The 18,073-nt window shown below is 33.8% G+C and overlaps 1 protein-coding gene across 1 annotated transcript in view; it reads left to right on the forward strand.

Annotated features, from left to right (window-relative positions):
- Positions 1-18,073, forward strand: part of LOC123533382 (ATP-dependent DNA helicase PIF1-like) — a 62,564-nt gene that overhangs the window by 27,652 nt on the left and 16,839 nt on the right. The gene's annotated exons all lie outside the window — the stretch shown is intronic.

Below are 18,073 nucleotides of genomic sequence, written 5' to 3' on the forward strand. Positions count from 1 at the left end.
TCTCCCGTTGAGAGACTGATACTTACGCACTGATAAAAAAGATTTAGGCGATGAATTTTCGGACGAGGAACATATATAATAAACTTTAGGCTTAAATTTCCTTTCTTGTTTGCATGTGTGATTCAGACCTATTACTTTTATTAATGATTTGTTTTACCTGCCAAAAGTTTAGAAATAACTTTTTATCAGACATTGAATCGAAACTATCACCATCGAATTGGAAATGATCTGACTAAGAAAAAAGTGCTCGCACTCTAATGTTCGTTCAGAAGTAAGATTTTTTTTCTTATGCTGTCCATTTCAGCATTGAAAAAAAACGAATATAAGGGACAGCGATATGTAAATCTAGTAAAGAAGTATTATAACACAGCAAAGTTGCCACTATTTCTGAGTGCTAACAAGTTAAAACTTCTTCATGCTGTCTTTTGATAGCAATTACTTTTTACTGTTGAATAAATCACATTTAAGTCACTTTGTTATTTTTCCAGTTATTATTTTGATTTATATGTAATTTAGGTATGACAAATTAAATATTGCATTCCTGAAAGGGTAATATGAATAACGTTAAACACGAGATACATGAATATCAACCGAGACGCCGAAAGATGTTCACCCCTCAAAATATAAAATAAGAAACCTTGGTTGATGCCTTTGTCCATATTCATATATCTCGCGATGAACATGTTTCATCATCCATTCAGGAATACAATGTTTATATGATACAATCTAAAATTGAATCAAACGTTTAATCCGAGGTGAATATCACAGTACATGTTGTTGTACGCTTCACTCTATATGTTTATGTTCCAAATAGTATTAGAAATTCAATCTGATGTAAATACATATTAATTGTTTGTATGTTTATATTACAACTAAAATGAGAATAACCCATCATATACCCTTTACTATATCTACCTATAAGTACATTGAAAATTTAAAGTAATCTGAATACCACTTATATTTTACTCCGTCATTATTTTATGAATATCCCGAATTGTTTTGAAAATTTAAATACAAAAATGTCAAAAACGGCAATAAAACGGACCATCCAATATATAATTTAATCACCATTACTACATTCCAAATTGTTTTGAAAGGAAACTCCGATTTGAAATTTTATTTTGAATTAAATATAGTCTGACTATATATAAATCGTAAACATGTAGCACATAAAGCACACGGACCTGAACTTATTTTATTTCACTACGTCTCGGTATATGCCATTTTTAGCGGCAGAATTAAATCCTACTTGAATGGCACAAGCATTTGTATCCCTTAAATATGTCTTTTATATTCCAGATCGTAAGATACATATTCTTACACAATTAACACTTAATTTCTAAAGTACACTCACTTCTAAGCGAACGTTTCAGTTCTGATCAAACACAAATAATAGAAAGACATCAAACGATTGAGTAAAAAAATCCAATACCTATTCCTATACCTATGCTGTCGTACGTATTGATTGTTGTTCATCACCTTTGAAAGTTAGAATTGTTTCACTACAATACCTGGTTTAAAAAATATAACAATATATACATTAACCCGCCGTAGATAGACACATTTTAAAAATGCAGCTCGTCACAGTGAAACTACATTGAAATGCAAACAATTGCAATATATGACCTACATGCATTGTTTTGCGGTAACGTCTCATTCAATATTTTGACAAATTGAATTTGAAACATACAGAGGAAATAACAAATAAAGGAAAATGATTGTATAGAACCCGGAAACCCTCAATGATTAAACAAATTTCGTGTTTAAACCGGCGTATGATGCACCAAGTTAGAATGTATTCCCAACCATGTTCAAGAGTTACGGAAATCTATGAAACATTTAGTTGTTTTGAAAGAAAAACGCAATGCGATCACTCGAACCTTTGGTATGAATAGCCTGATCGTTGACTGACCATAACTAAAATCAGAAATATCTCTTTATTCCTTATTGCACTATCATCCCACTTAAATTACTACCGGTTTATATAGGAGTCGCCTTCATAGAATACAAGTGATGAATATAAAAAATGTTTCATACAAAAGAATTTTGCGACGTCAAAATAATTATACCGTGAACGATATTTTGCCACGCTAATTTATTTGAAATTAGAAAATAGTAGTTTTGCCTAGAGCGCACTTGTTTTCTGTAGAAGACCTTGAAATACTCATTTCAGTAGTGTTATACTCATGCAAAACCACTTCTTCAATGTATGTTCTGTGAAACTGACGGATAAATTACTCGCTCTTCTGAGACACTATACTAACGTTAATTCATTTTACTCATAACGAGGCTCAAAATTCAAGACAGTCTCAAGATTGTATATGCCTTTAATTTCAAATGGATAAAGCGTCAACAAATCGTTAAAATTGCTTTGTTTTATTTCTAGGAAACAATCGGACAGTTGTAAAATTTCTAACAATTATGTAACATAAATACATTTGAAGTTGCAAGAACAGGACAAAACATATACTTTATTCGATTTTTACAGAGTCATCATCAGTATATATACAAAATATGTCTAATCACGTGATACATTACATTTGACATGTTATTACATTTCTTTTTAAATAAGCACAGCAAAATGAAGAAACTTACAATAGATGATAGACAAGATAAAACGAAACAATAAATATTGTCAAAATTAACATCAGTTTCATAAATCTAACAAATGTATTTTGGTCTAAAACACCCACGTACAATATATTTTACAGTTTACAAAAAAATTATATAAGCAATAAACGTAGACCGCCTTTCACTTCGTATGTTCGTATTTACAAATGACTACTGATACATACCAGTATGTTCTTTTTGCCCAGTTTTCCTAGTAGATACTACTAGGGCCCCTGCTTACTTGTGAAGCAATTAACCTGATCACCATAGCAGTAAAATTCCTGGCCCCTGTAGAGTAACAGGACCACAGGTCATCACAATAGTTATTTATTGTGGTGTATTTGTTACTGGATCATTTTGATCTGTACATGTGTTGTTACATCTTGAATCTATTACAAGAAGAAGTCTGTGTTATTTATAATCAATATTGTGAAATTTATGTCAAAAATATGTGGTTGATTATAGTTCAAAATTGTGGCAAATGAAAACACTGCGGAAAATGGTTCCGTATACGGGAGTGTACGCATTCCGTATACTCCTAATATACGGGCGTATACGGAAACATTTTTCCCGTATATGGAACATTCCATATACGGGAATCCCGTATTCTTCAATTGGACATTCATGTTTTATCTCACATGGATCCGTTCATTCATATTTAGCATAAATACGTTTTAACAGTTTATGTTAGTATTCAAAGTTAGGGTTGTCAAGGTCCAAAAGTATGTTTAAGGCGTAAGTTTTGATCATACTTTAAGGAAAGATACCTTTTATATGACATTCGTATATTAGACATATACGGGACCGTATACTCCCGTATATGCACATATTTTCCGCAGTGTATTAAACTTTATGTAAAATAATTATAGATCTTATGCATTTTGTATTTTCTAATTAAGCATTGAGTTTGATATTTTATATCATCTGAAAATATAAAGAATTCTATGTACATGAATTTCCATATTCTTTTTCCTTATTAAACTGCATGACCAAGATCAAATGCATAGAGTATCATAAGTAATAAACATTCATGTTATAAAAGTCATAATATGACAAAACCTTCAGTTTTAAAGAAAAATCATATTTGACCTAATGGTCGTTAAATACAAAGTTTTATAATTAATGCAGTTAACCTCCGATACCCCACTTACCTTTTCAATTTTGAATGGAAAAATCAGTAAAAACAACTAATCTTTTGTATTTCCATGATTTATGACCTGAAAATAACTAAGTTCCAAAGCCTTCCGAAGAAATGTATAGCATACAAAGAAAATAAATACTCATACATTTTGTTGCCGTATGATTTGGAGGTCACTGCCTTTAAAATAATTTCTTAACTCATCCGAACCAGAATGGTCTTGTGAGTTATTTATATAGGCCTCGCATTTATGGTCTGTAGTCTGTCGTCCAGAAGTTTCATAAAGATCTCCTTTGGAACTTGACCAGAATTGCACTTTACTTGGTCTACAGCAGTCTTGCAAGTTCCTTTTCAAGAGAATTCAAATGGGTCTACTTTACTGCTTTTAGGGGAAGTTATAGCTAAAAAAAGGGAAAACCTTTATACAACTTCTTCTCATGAATCCCTTCATTGATCTTCATTAAACTCTTTGAAATTAATACAAATTTGGGAGCTCAGCCCCTTGTACGCAAAACTAAAAATAGAAATTCTTCTCAAAAATCGCCTGATGGATCTTCATCAAGCTTGGTTTGAAGCATTATTATAAGGTCTTCTGCAAAAATACTTCCAGTTGTGGTACTCGCCTCATATTAGGGCCGCTAAAGTTTAAAATAGTATTACATTTGAACTCATTTATCGCTTGAACTGCTCGATGAATCTTCAGCAAACTTGCTCTGCAGTGTCATAATAAGTCTGATGTATGACATCTTTCAGCGGCCACTAGAGTTAAAATTAGAAATATCTTGAAACAAATTCTCCTCATGAACCACTGCACGGAACTTCATCAGACTTGGTCTGTGGAATTATTGTAAAGTTCTAGTAGTATTCTCCCAAATTTGTCCAAATGGTGGCTCTAGGTCCCTTTTACGGGCCACTTTTTATACTTAACACAGATGTAACCATTCCTGATCTAAAGTGACATATATAATTATGACCGAACGGTCAAAGTCATATGAGCGATATCTGTTAAAATTAAGAATGAAATATCCTTGAGGCCTTCCAGAATAAAAGAGGAAATTCCATTTGTCCTTTTCCATGGGAACACTGTAAACTGTATTTTGAAACATAGAGGAACATTCCTCTATCTATAACATATGAAAGATAGAGGAGCTGTAGCCTCTCCAGATAGTACTTTTTTGTAACATAGAGGAACATTCCTCTATCTACAACATTTGAAAGATAGAAGAACATAACTCTCTCTAGCTAGTAGATTTTTTTAAAACATAGAGGAACTTTCCTCTATCTTCAACATAGGAAAACTGTCTCCAGCTAGTAGTGTTATTGTAACATAGAGGAACATTCCTCTATCTTCAAGAAGTGAGATAGAGGTACAAAAATACATCTAACTGAACCAAGACTAATGTCCCTCTATTCGTCATATGCTGCAGATAGAGGAACATTCCTCTATCTACAGGAAGTGAGATAGAGGTACATAACTATCTCCAACTAGTAGTACTTTGAAACATAGAGGAACATTCCTCTATCTACAAAAACCTAAAGATAGAAGAACATTACTCTCTTCAGCTTGCAGTATTTTTTAACATAGAGGAACATTCCTCTATCTGCAACATAACTATGACAAAATATTAATAGAGGGACATTACTCTTAGTCCAGCTAGATGTATTTTTGTAGCATAGAGGAACATTCCTCTATCTACAATATGATCCATTATTTCTAAAAAAAGATAGTGCTTCTCTCTTTCAAGCGGTTACGTCTTTGAAACATTGGAGGATATTACTGGTTATGATTTTGTTATCTACAATATATCGTCACCTTAGTGCAAATAGTGAATAAGCTCTTCTTTAAGTCATGCAGGCCTCCGTGGCCGAGTGGTTAAGGTCGCTGACTTCAAATCACTTACCTCTCATCGATGTTTATGTATAGGGCGGCTTGACACATAAAGTATGTGCTCTTCACCACTGTACCTATGAGTCGTGCAACATCAAGTTGTAAAAATGAAATGAATGAACTGGCACGCAGAAAAGTGCCATTCAAATATTCCACATGACAATGCAAACACAACCAGCCGTGTCCAACTGTATAAAAACAGTTTGGTTAATTCCGAATGTTATGTATCAACACATCCTGACATGCACATACAGTAGCCCGACGAACTCCCAGGAAACACTACCAGATAAATTCCCTTGCGAAGAATTAATGGAAAGTTAAGGCCTTTATGCCCGCGCAATGTTCCTTGCCTATTCGGCCTGAATCCGAAGAAAATCCCAAGCAAAACTGTTCACATGTCTTCTTCAAAGTTAATATCTTCCATGAAAAAGTGATTATGGAGATTTTTGTAAACCATTTGTTTTTGAAATCATTATTCATTTAGTGTAAGAACCTAGCTAGACCCTTATTGAAGGAGGCTGTCAGTTTAACCGTGCAATCACTTTGAATATCGTAGATGATCAGACAAAAGTATTTGTAGTAATTGTGATGATCATCTAATCTGCCTCCTGTTCCCAAAAATATTTTATATGTGTTATTTGTTACTTGCATTTGTTTCAGATCAAAACGGCTGATGTTTGCCATCCAAATAACATCTTCTGAGTCTACAAGCAATCTATCCATCCTTATATCCATGTGATCATAAGAATGGTGCACCTTACTACTAAGAAGCTTTGAATGTTTTCATGTGAGGAAGCCATTCAGCTGGCTTACGGAAGGTTGAATTCTTTCCAGGTGCCTGCTCGTGATGAAACAATGCACGGAGGGGCACCTGGGGTCTTCCTCCAACATCAAAGCTGGAAAGTCGCCATGTGACCTATAATTGCATAGGTGCGACGTTAAACCCAACAAAATAAATAAATAAAATCTTCTTTAAGTCAATGCAGTTATCCACCTCTTGTGTTAGGGTGAACATATGAAAGATATATGAATATTACTTAGTCACTAGCCATTTGTGAGTTAACTATTTCAATAAACCATGTGAAAAATAATTTTCATCTTAGTAAATGATGATAAAAACCTAAAAATAAAAAATGACTATTATTTTACAAACAGATAAGCAAAAATTGACCTGCAAGTGGCAATAGCCTCAGCCACCTAAATACGTTTTCATCCCAGAAATGCTAATGATATATGCAAGAAGAGTCATGGTACTGAGCATCTGTACGAAATACAATTGAAATCTCACCAGTAGTCTCAGAAAAGCAGTCTGAACGAAATTTTGTGACGACAGACAAGACAAAATCAGCATATCTCCCCACATATGCAGAGATATAATAATTCAAGTTCAGAATGAGATCTTTACTGCCAAAGTTTCAAACACGTGTTTCGTGAAATGAAGTCTTAAAATTTCAAGTAAACATCTTTAACATGTACAAAGATAAAGACATACAGTCCAAGTTTTAGAAGTTAATAATACTGCCTAAACTAATGGATTTTTATCATCATCAAAAATTGATACATCCTATTTTTCCTTCAAGTTCACTGTCAATTCTGATTATGAGTGTCTGTAGTCCAAGTGCGAAGATTGGGATATAAATGTAGCATAAACCCAAAACACTGTTTTCTCAAAAGTCCTATGGAAAATTTTATATGCCTAAAAGATACCATAAAAGATCGGAATGTTTTATTAAAGAATAATTGAAAAGACTGTTACAGCAATTCACTTGACAGCTGAACCCCAAGTGTCTGACATGAAATATCAATTAATATATACCATGGATGTCATCTAAAACAGTAATCGTAATTTTCAAATCGTACCAAAAAATATGCCCTATAAAAAAGAGGAATGTTATGGCACTAAACTTTTTTCATAGCTGTAAGGTGATGCGAGCAATTAAACGATTATGACTACCAATATATTAAAAACTGTATTTTGGCGACTTTATGTCATATGTCTTGTAAAACCAATATATCTCATTTAACTTTGACAAAAACTACTATTTTTTGCTGATGTCTTCCTTAAAAGGGACCAGACCGCCTCGGTAGCCTAGTGGTAGAACGTCCGCTTCGAGTGCAGGAGGTCATTGGTTCGATCCCCGGCCATCTTGCCACGTGTCTACGGCGTGATATTCCAGTGAGGCAGCACTATAAAGTTGGGCATTGCGCTCACTGCTACAAGTAGACACCGTCGTTTATATGACTGAAAAATTGTTGAAAAAGACGTTAAACCCGAACACACACACACACACACACACACACACACACACACACACACACACATACATGTAAACGCAACCAATCGGGGATGTAAGCTATAAACCTACCAACTGGGAACTTCTTTATTACTGTAGCTACAGTTATCATATTTCTATCAACTCTTATTCTTATGATCTTAAAATTATCCGAGGCTTTAGACTAAAGCTATCTGCAATTATTAAGCAATGATATTTTTCACATTCAGAGCGGGGAATTTTGTGTTTAAACCAACTGAGGTGAATGTGTAACAAACCGGGTGTTTGTGTATAGACGAAATGTGGAATTGTGTGTTTCAACAAAACGGGGAGTTAGTGTAAAGACTAAATGAGGTACAAGTGTATAACTAACCGGGTACGTGTGTAAAGTTGAAACGAGGAACTAGCTATTAAAATGGTGAATGCGGAAGCTCCTGTTACATATCATATATATGAGAAAAGACAACCGAGGGACTTAATTTGATTTGATGGGTTTTGGCCATTTTAAACACTATTTCATTGATGTCAGGTGGGCAGTTTACCCAACAATCGTTCCTGGAAAGATCAAGTACTAGTACTCAAGCTGTCATCTTTCTTACATAAAGAGACCTGGTCGGTAGCAAGGATTGAACCCATGCCCCTTAATCAGTGCGTACTTACGAGTGATTTTAAGTCAGCGACTCTAACCACGCGAAAACAGAGGCTGTCAGACAATAGAGAAAGTTCTATGTAGTAGAACAACTAGGAGGGTCCGTGGGCATGTCACAATCTCCCCCTCCCACCCCACCGGAACATTTTGAAAACAATAGATCCAACAATAGGTGCATTTTTGGCGTTCTGAGGTGCTTTTTTTGGTATTGAAAAAGGACAGGTTTAATGATAAAATCAACCCAAATAACATGCTACGTATAGTCCATGTTTTAATGACTCGTCAGACTTATTCTTGCTTATAATAAGTATCTCGTATTGGAATTTGTAAGCCCGATTTCTGAGGATTTTTATGGGGAGGGGTTACTGAAGTTTATTAACGTAAAATAAAAAGCTTTATAGGAGCTCATGCCAAGTTGTCGGACTTTTACTGTGCGAGCATAGCGAGCAAGAAAAAAGCATTGTTTTACCCAAACAAAAGACAAATTGCCTATGCGAGCATAGCGAGCGAGAAAAAATGCATATTTATATTTTCACGCAGAACAAATGATGAATTACCTATGCAAGCTTAGCGAGCGAGAAAAAATGCCCCAGTCCCTGGATCCGCCTTTGAATCTCTGCAAAGCAGACAATTTATTTTTCCTTCAATTCTACTCGTTCAAAAGACAGAATTAACAGTCAAACATATAAGCCGGTCACCGTGGCCCAGTGGTTAAGGCGTCCACCTCGGGATCGGGAGGTCGAAGGTTCGAGCCCCATGGGGATCGTTCGTCTGGGGGATGTTTGTCATGGGACTCGTTCCGAAATGGCCGGTTCGTGAGCCGCGAGCTAGTCAAATGGATGGTTACCGACTTCTATCCGCCTGGCGCCTGGCATAGTGGTAGGAGTTGGGAGGTAATTGGTACGCACAATAAACGTGTCTCATAAGCTGGCCCTTTCAGTAGGGGTGACACTATAATAAACAAGACCTTTACCTTTTACTTTTTTATAAGTGTGGTTCTTTTAAAAACCATTCGGATTAACGAAATCATGCATGCAACAAAAACACAGACAACTTATTTGGATAATGTCCCAATCGGCGAAATATTCAGTATATTTTTTCAGTTGTTGTTTTCCTACATTTAAACTGTGTATTATTATATATACATTGTATACATTATCATGATTTAAACTATAGTACCGTTTGCTATTTAATAATGATAAGTTTCAAAATGATAAGGCATTACAAAAATGACGTTCCCAGAGTAGGATATCAACTCATGACTCAGGCTTGAGACGAAAACAATAGTTAGAAGGTAATTAATTTGAATAAGATAGAACTGAGGCAAAGACATGACTCTAAATCAGGAAGAATGACAGAAGCAAAGCATTTATTTTTATTTGCGCTTTTCTCTCCGATAACAGGTTAACGAAAACTTGATTTTCTTAGAAAAAAGAACTTTGCGCTTATTTAAATGCAAAGTAAAATTTTAGGTTCGATAGGCGGAAACAGGAAATAAAAATCGGGGAATCTTAATTCAAACTCCGCAATGACTCGCAGTACCTGACTTTTGCATGAAAATCGTTATTTCTTGCCCGGGAAAATAGAAATCAATATTTACAAAAAAAAGACTTAAACAAAGTTTACAGAATTTCCAGTCATAGTTATTTTGTTTCCAAACTATTTTCCCATATAAAGGTTTTGTTTTTATCTTTTTTTAGGAAACCAGGCTTCAGTAAAACGTTGACTTTACATAGTTAATCTTTCAAAATTTGTGAAGGTCGTATGTTCGAATCCCACATTCGGAAAGTCTTTTTACCTAATTTTGTGACGATTTTTCCTTTAGAAACTGAAAATGACTATCTTGAGTTTCGATCACGAAAATGTATATAAAGTAAAACATTACAAAGGTAGGAGAATGAAAACTGAAGCAACAGCTGAATTTACTGCAAAGTTTATCAGTATTCTTTCAAAACAAAGTGCATGCAGAAACGGAATGCTCGTGTAAAAATCGTTCTGATCAAGGAAGATTAAAATGAAATCAGTCATAGGTATTGTGCTATTTTTTAACCTGTCAAATATGCATACATTACACGCTCTGTGCATTCGATATTTTAATATTCGGCCCAACTTCGGTGCTATCCGTATAATTTACGGAAATAAATTTTAGTAAAGTGTCTAAATATCATTATTAGTATTGTTGGTGAAACACACTCTCATTGATCGTAACTGTGGCTCAGTGGTTACAGCATTTGGCTCGAATGCGGGAACTAGCTTGTTCGTGCCCATTAGCGAGCACATTTTTTATTTTTCGTTTTCAGTTATTAATATGATTTATATGACTTCGCTGACAGCAGTACCGAACCGCGAATGAAACTGAATGATGAATTAAGCTAGTTGTAATTCATATTGATGAAATTTGTATAGTCGTGAAATGAACTGTGAAAAAAATACATAAAATATATATAAATGAGAAATTGATAAAAGAGATAAAATAAAAAAAAATACATTGTGAAATAAATGAAGGAAATACTGGATAAAATGTAAATGTACAGAGTGTTTGTTAAAATTTGTGGAAAAAAAAAACAAAACACAAAACAAACACAGATACTGAACGGTATTGATTTTACAAACTCCAGGTTTCAAGCTATTGACGATGACCACTGAGCTATCGTGTCTTGCGTATATACGTATACACTATTTAAAATAAACTATTTAAATTGCTGGTTACTTTCCGTATACAAAACGGAATGTACCGAAAATCAACCGAAGGTTAAAATATTCGATGCACCGCCCATTTATGATTTAATCAATATGCATTTGACAGTTCAATAAAATAGGACAATATTTTTAATTCATGATATTAATATTTTAACCAAAGCATTTATATCGTAAGTACTTTTATGATTATCATATATTTGTGTTTCCCTCAATGCTATTAATACCAGTGAATCGTATGCCACTGTCAAAACTAAAGATAAATATACGTGCACCTATAATAAATACTGCGTTAATGTGTCACCGAATAGGGAAATGTCTTACTTGGTGTCGGTCAGTTACATGGATGAAGTATGAAATAACCATATATGTAACAACGAATAATATCGTTATGTATTTAAAAGCTTTATACTAGTATTTGATAAAATCCTTCAATCGCAATAAAATTTCAAGTTTCAATCAAACGATTAATACATGTATAATAAGCTGTGAATTCATACGATGCATTACATATTGTACTTTCTAATACCTCGGAAACTCATCTGTAGAATACTGTGATTGTTTCTATTTCATCAGCACTGTCAGTTCAATCATCAATAATTTTCGTTCTTTATTTGCCCAAAATACCACATAAAATGCTACCACAATAAACGCGCGGTGTGATATATCACTGAATGAACAAAACTGAGAAGCAGGTGAGTGAGGTCGTTCCCACCCCGTCCAACAAACGAAAATTTCTTAAAGCCCTGCTCCCCGGCTATTCAAATTCTTTTGTGTGTATGCAACCCATGATATAGGTAACAGTTAACGGCCACGTGCCACACTTTAGCACGCAAAACCACGGGTATTTCATATAGAATTTTATATAAAATAGACTCTATTTTGACAGGTGTCACTGTTCATAGTCAGGAATTTTCATGCTTTTTCAGTGGCAATTTAAGGTTAAAGGTAGGACGGGAGTAGCAGGGCTTTAAACGTTTTTGATCAAATTGAACTTCTACGGACCTGAAGTTGAAGAAAATATCATGCGCAGATATAATTGTATGTCATACTCATATTTATTGTAGAATGATAGGAATGTCAGTGACAGAAAAAACTCCTTTTGGTTAATGAGCATATGCATTTTAAAAATTACCCTTGGTATGTCAGTAACGCACTGAGACTTTGAGCTTCCCAACTTTACACATCAATGGCTTTTGTGTAACAACTTGGTAACTTTTATAATGCTAAAAGCGACAGTTTATAAAGATAAAACGCTTATATAGCAAATTTAAAATAGTGTGTTTCAGGTTGCAGACTCTGGGGACAATTTTTCTATAGGATATATCTGTTCGTTATGTGAACATCACATTTTATTTTATTATTTTATTTTATTTATTTATTTTTTGCATGAGAATTGTTTTCCTGTGATTCTCATGTGTTAATTGATGTCTCACGTTTTCTATATTTTTGCCAAATGATCCTAAACCCGTGCAGCCGCAGCATTATCATTTTATTTTAACCGTCGTAAACTACAATTATTTCGGACATGTACAACACACTTTATAGCCTATGCTTTGTTGAAACATTTTTTCTATCTTGGCGATTCGCTAAACAAACATCGCGCAAAAATAGCATGAAATTCCCGTGTTAAGGTAAATGCACGAGTTAGCTATGATCTAGGCTTTAGAATTTCCAAGCGTTTAAACAGTTTTAAGAATGTATGGGAGTCAGATCCTTGTGTCATGTTTTTTTATGTGTAGTAGATAAAATCAGTCAGATAATGTACTAATGTTATGATTAATGTGGTCTCTAAATTTGACAAATACTTAATAAAATAAAACTTTATTAAACTATTTCGGCTTTGTAATATTCACTACTCTTCAATATACATAGATAATTGCGTAACTAGTTGACAGCTGCTTATACATGTATAAACATCGTAGGAGGTAATGACATAACAAATGCTTTTCAAATGCAGCACAGGTTTTTGAGAGGTATTAGTATATCTTTTACTTTTGGGACATTTTCCTCATAGATTTCAACACATTGCGATTGCTGAACAAAATCAGCGCGAAAATAGCATGAAATCCTGTGTTAAGATATTGCATGAGTTAGCTACTGTATGATATATAGGTTTTATTATTTTCACTTGCTCTTAATCAGTATTTTAAACGTACTTGAGTCAGATCCTCATATGCATTTCTTTGATGTGTAGTAAATAATATCAATAAGTTAATGTACAAATGTTGTTGTTCCTTTTTTACAAATAACGAAACTGTATTAAAATTCTCTGGCTTTTCTGTATTAATTACTGTTGTGTTTACATAGGTAATTGAATTATGAGCTGAATATATGAACATCTTTGGAGGTTATACTACATTTTTTTTTTCAAATGCAGCACGGTAATTCAAAAGGAATTAGAATATTTCAGCACAACGCCTGAAGTTGAAAGTTTGTTAAATGCGATGAATATATATAGAATGTATATTTTGAGTAGTGTTCCTGTGTATTATAAAATTCTCTGTTTAACATAAGTATTGTCAAATCAAATCATTAACTTAGAAATAAATAAGCTGGAAAAGATATGCGGTCACATAAATATATAATAATGTCTTGTGAACGTAAAAAGATATTTAATTGGTAATTGATGAATTAGTCAACATAATAATGTCGAAAGCATTATGTTAAATTAGTGAAAAAAATTTAAACCTGTGTGTGTATGTACTACGAGTTGTATACAGGTAAACTGGGGAACTGCAGTAAATAGCGAAAGATACACACTGTTGTAAAATTCTGATTGTGTGTGAGATATGTGTATGACCAGAACCGGCGTACCGGGGAATAAATTTCTATCGCTCAGAATCAGCTCAAATTTCGAGGTATGACTAATTTGAAGGTCAGGAATAACGTGGTATTGTTAAAATGAACTGGGGAATTCCCCGGTTCGAGGCGTATCCCAAGTACGTTGGTGTGTATTCATACGAAATTACCCAGTTGGCAGCGTTTACAAACTCACACACACACACACACACATACATGTAAACGCAACCAATCGGGGATGTAAGCTATAAACCTACCAACTGGGAACTTCTTTATTACTGTAGCTACAGTTATCATATTACTATCAACCCTTATTCTTATGATCTTAAAATTATCCAATGCTTTAGATTAAAGCTATCTTCAATTATTAAGCAATGATATTTTTCACATTCAGAGCGGGGAATTTTGTGTAACAGACCGGGTGTTTGTGTATCGACGAAATGTGGAATTGTGTGTTTCAACAAAACGGGGAGTTAGTGTATAGACTAATTGAGGTACAAGTGTATAACTAACCGGGTACGTGTGTAAAGTTGAAACGAGGAACTAGCTATTAAAATGGTGAATGCGGAAGCTCCTGTTACATATCATATATATGAGAAAAGACAACCGAGGGACCTAATTTGATTTGATGGGTTTTACGCCATTTTAAACACTATTTCAGTTATGTCAGGTGGGCAGTTTACCCAACAATCGTTCCTAGAAAGATCAAGTACTGGTACTCAAACTGTCATCTTTCTTACATAAAGAGACCTGGTCGGTAGCAAGGATTGAACCCATGCCCCTTAATCAGTGCGTACTTACGAGTGATTTTAAGTCAGCGACTCTAACCACCCGAAAACAGAGGCGGTCAGACAATAGAGAAAGTTCTATATTCTGTATGTAGATACATGTAGCAATCATTCGACATTCAATCAAAAATTGTCTATGTCAAATGTTAACATTAAAATAACTGTTTATGACAAGACATAGAACAATCGAAGAACAAACCAGACTCATGATGCAGAGACATAATAAAGCACAAAACAGTATCTGGTTTTATCAGTTGTGTGCTTAAATCACTTTCCATTGCTTACAGCAACTTTTGAACTTCGATATTATAAGATTCTTCCACTGGTTGTAGGTGCTAATAGGAATATCCGGCCTCGAGGGTAACTGTTTAGGCGGTAACGAGGCTCTCTGCCGAGTTACCGCCATGATAGAACCCGAGAGCAGAACATTTCCATCTGCACCTATAACCAGTGGTTAGAATCTTTTCTGCATACCAGTTTCAAGAAATAATAATAAAATGAAAAATAAATCAATTGAACAGCTTTCTTTTTAGAACTAGATATATTTCTTATGGCAGTGTATTTAAACAAAGTGCGGGAAACCAACGTATGTAAACAGGAAAGACGTCATGACGTTTCAAAACAAACAACAATGTTTAGTTCCGGTTTTGTTTTACCAGTTGCAGCGTAACGTTATGAATTTTGATAAAATAAAGTGATTTGAATCGAGAAATGAATCAGGAACCAATAGGAACTGTCAAGGTATTGAATTTTCATTCTGTTGTTTAAATAGAATATAAATTACTACACAAATCTTTTACATATAAGTAGTTCTTATACGTCATTTACAGCACGAGAGTCATCTTACACCACCCCTGGGTGTAAGATGGACTTTCCCAACACCGATAAAGATACCGGAAATCCCCGTCTGGTTTGCAAGAATAAGTAATATTGTATGTTTTAGTTCCTTCTTTATGTTTTAACTAAAAAATTAGGCATTCACAAATCTCAGGGCGGATACAGGATTTGGTGTAAGGGGTGCAAAATATTTATAGTAGAACAACTAGGAGGGTCCGTGGGCATGTCACCATCTCTCTCTCCCCATCCCACCGGAACATTTTGAAAACAATAGATCCATCTGGTGCATTCTTGGCGTTCTGAGGTGCTTTTTTTTGGTATTGAAAAGGACAGGTTTTATGATAAAATCAACCCAAATAACATGCTACGTAAAGTCCAAGACTTATTCTTGCTTAAGTATCTCAGAATGGAATTTGTAAGCGCCCGATTTCTGAGGATTTTTATGGGGAGGGGTTACTAAAGTTTATTAACGTAAAATAAAAAGCTTAATAGGAGCTCATGCAAACAAAAAAATGCCCCAATCCCTGGATCCGCCCTTGAATCTGTGCTAAGCAGACAATTTTATTTTTTCTTCAGTTCAACTCGTTCAAAAGACAGAATTAACAGTCAAACATATAAGTGTGGTTCCTTTAAAAAACCATTCGGATTAACGAAATCATGCATACAAGAAAAACACAAACAACTTATTTGGATAATCTGCCAATCGGTGAAATATTCAGTATATTTAATAATTTCTCAGTTGTTGTGTTCCTACATTTAAACTGTGTATTATTATATATACATTGTATACATTATCATGATTTAAACTATAGTACCGTTTGCTATTTAATAATGATAAGTTTCAAAACGATAAGGCATTACAAAAATAACGTTCACATAGTAGGATATCAACTCAAGGCTCGAGACGAAAATAATAGTAATAGGTAATTAATTTGAATAAGATAGAACTGAGGCAAACACATGTCTCTAAATCAGGAAGAATGACATTTATTTTTATTTGCGCTTTTCTCTCCGATAACAGGTTAACGAAAACTTGATTTTCTTAGAAAAAAGAATTTTGCGCTTATTTAAATGCAAAGTAAAATTTTAGGTTCGATATGCGGAAACAGGAAATAAAAATCGGGGAATTTTAATTCAAACTCCGCAAGGACTCACAGTCCCTGACTTTTGCATGAAAATTGTTATTTCTTGCCCGAGAAAATAGCAATCAATATTAAAAAGAAAAGACTTAAACAAAGTTTACAGCATTTCCAGTCTATTCCAAACTATTTTCCCATATAAATGTTTTGTTTTTATCTTTGATTTAGAAAACCAGGCTTCAGTAAACGTTGACTTTACATAGTTAATCTTTCAAAATTTGTGAAGGTCGTGTGTTCGAATCCCACACTCGGAAAGTCTTTTTCCCAATTTTGTGACGATTTTTCCTTTAGAGACTGAACATGATTTAATTGCAAACACAACTATCTGGAGTTTCGATCACGAAAATGTATAAAAGTAAGACATTACAAAGGTAGGAGAATGAAAACTGAAGCAACAGTTGAATTCACCACAAACTTTCAAAAGAATTTATATGACTTCGCTGACAGCAGTACCGACACCGCGAATGAAACTGAATGATGAATTAAGCTAGTTGTAATTCATATTGATGAAATTTGTATAGCTGTGAAAAAAATACATAAAATATATATAAATGAGAAAATGATAAAAGAGATAAAAATGAAAAAAAAAAAATACTTGTGGAAATAAAATGAAGGAAATACTGGATAAAAATGTACATGTACAGAGTGTTTGTTGAAATTTGTGGAAAAAAAAAAAAAAAAAAAAAAAAAAAACAAACACAGATACTGAAAGGTAATGATCTTACAAACTCAAGGTTTCAAGCTATTGACGATGACCACTGAGCTATCGTGTCTTGCGTATAAACGTATACACTATTTAAAATAAACTATTTTAATTGCTGGTTTGTACCGAAAATCAGCCGAAGGTTGAAATATTCTATGCACCGCCCATTTAATCAATTTGCATTTGACAGTTCAATAAAATAGGACAATATTTTAAATTCATGATATTAATGTTTTTATCAAAACAATTATATCGTAAGTATTTTTATGATTATTATATATTTGCGTTTCCCTCAATGCTATTAATACCAGTAAATCATACGTATGGCACTGTCAAAACTAAAGATAAATATACTTGCATTTATAATAAATACAGCGTTAATGTGTCATCGAAAAGGGAAATGTCTTATTTTGTGTCGGTCAGTTACATGAGTGAAGTATGAAATAACCATATATGTAACAACGAATAATATCGTTATGTATTTAAAAGCTTTATATTCAATAAAATCCTTCAATCGCAATAAAATTTCTCTGTTTTCAAGTTTCAATC

The sequence above is a fragment of the Mercenaria mercenaria genome, chromosome 6 (genome assembly GCF_021730395.1).
Source record: "Mercenaria mercenaria strain notata chromosome 6, MADL_Memer_1, whole genome shotgun sequence".
In the NCBI taxonomy this organism is placed as follows: Eukaryota; Metazoa; Mollusca; class Bivalvia; order Venerida; family Veneridae; genus Mercenaria; species Mercenaria mercenaria.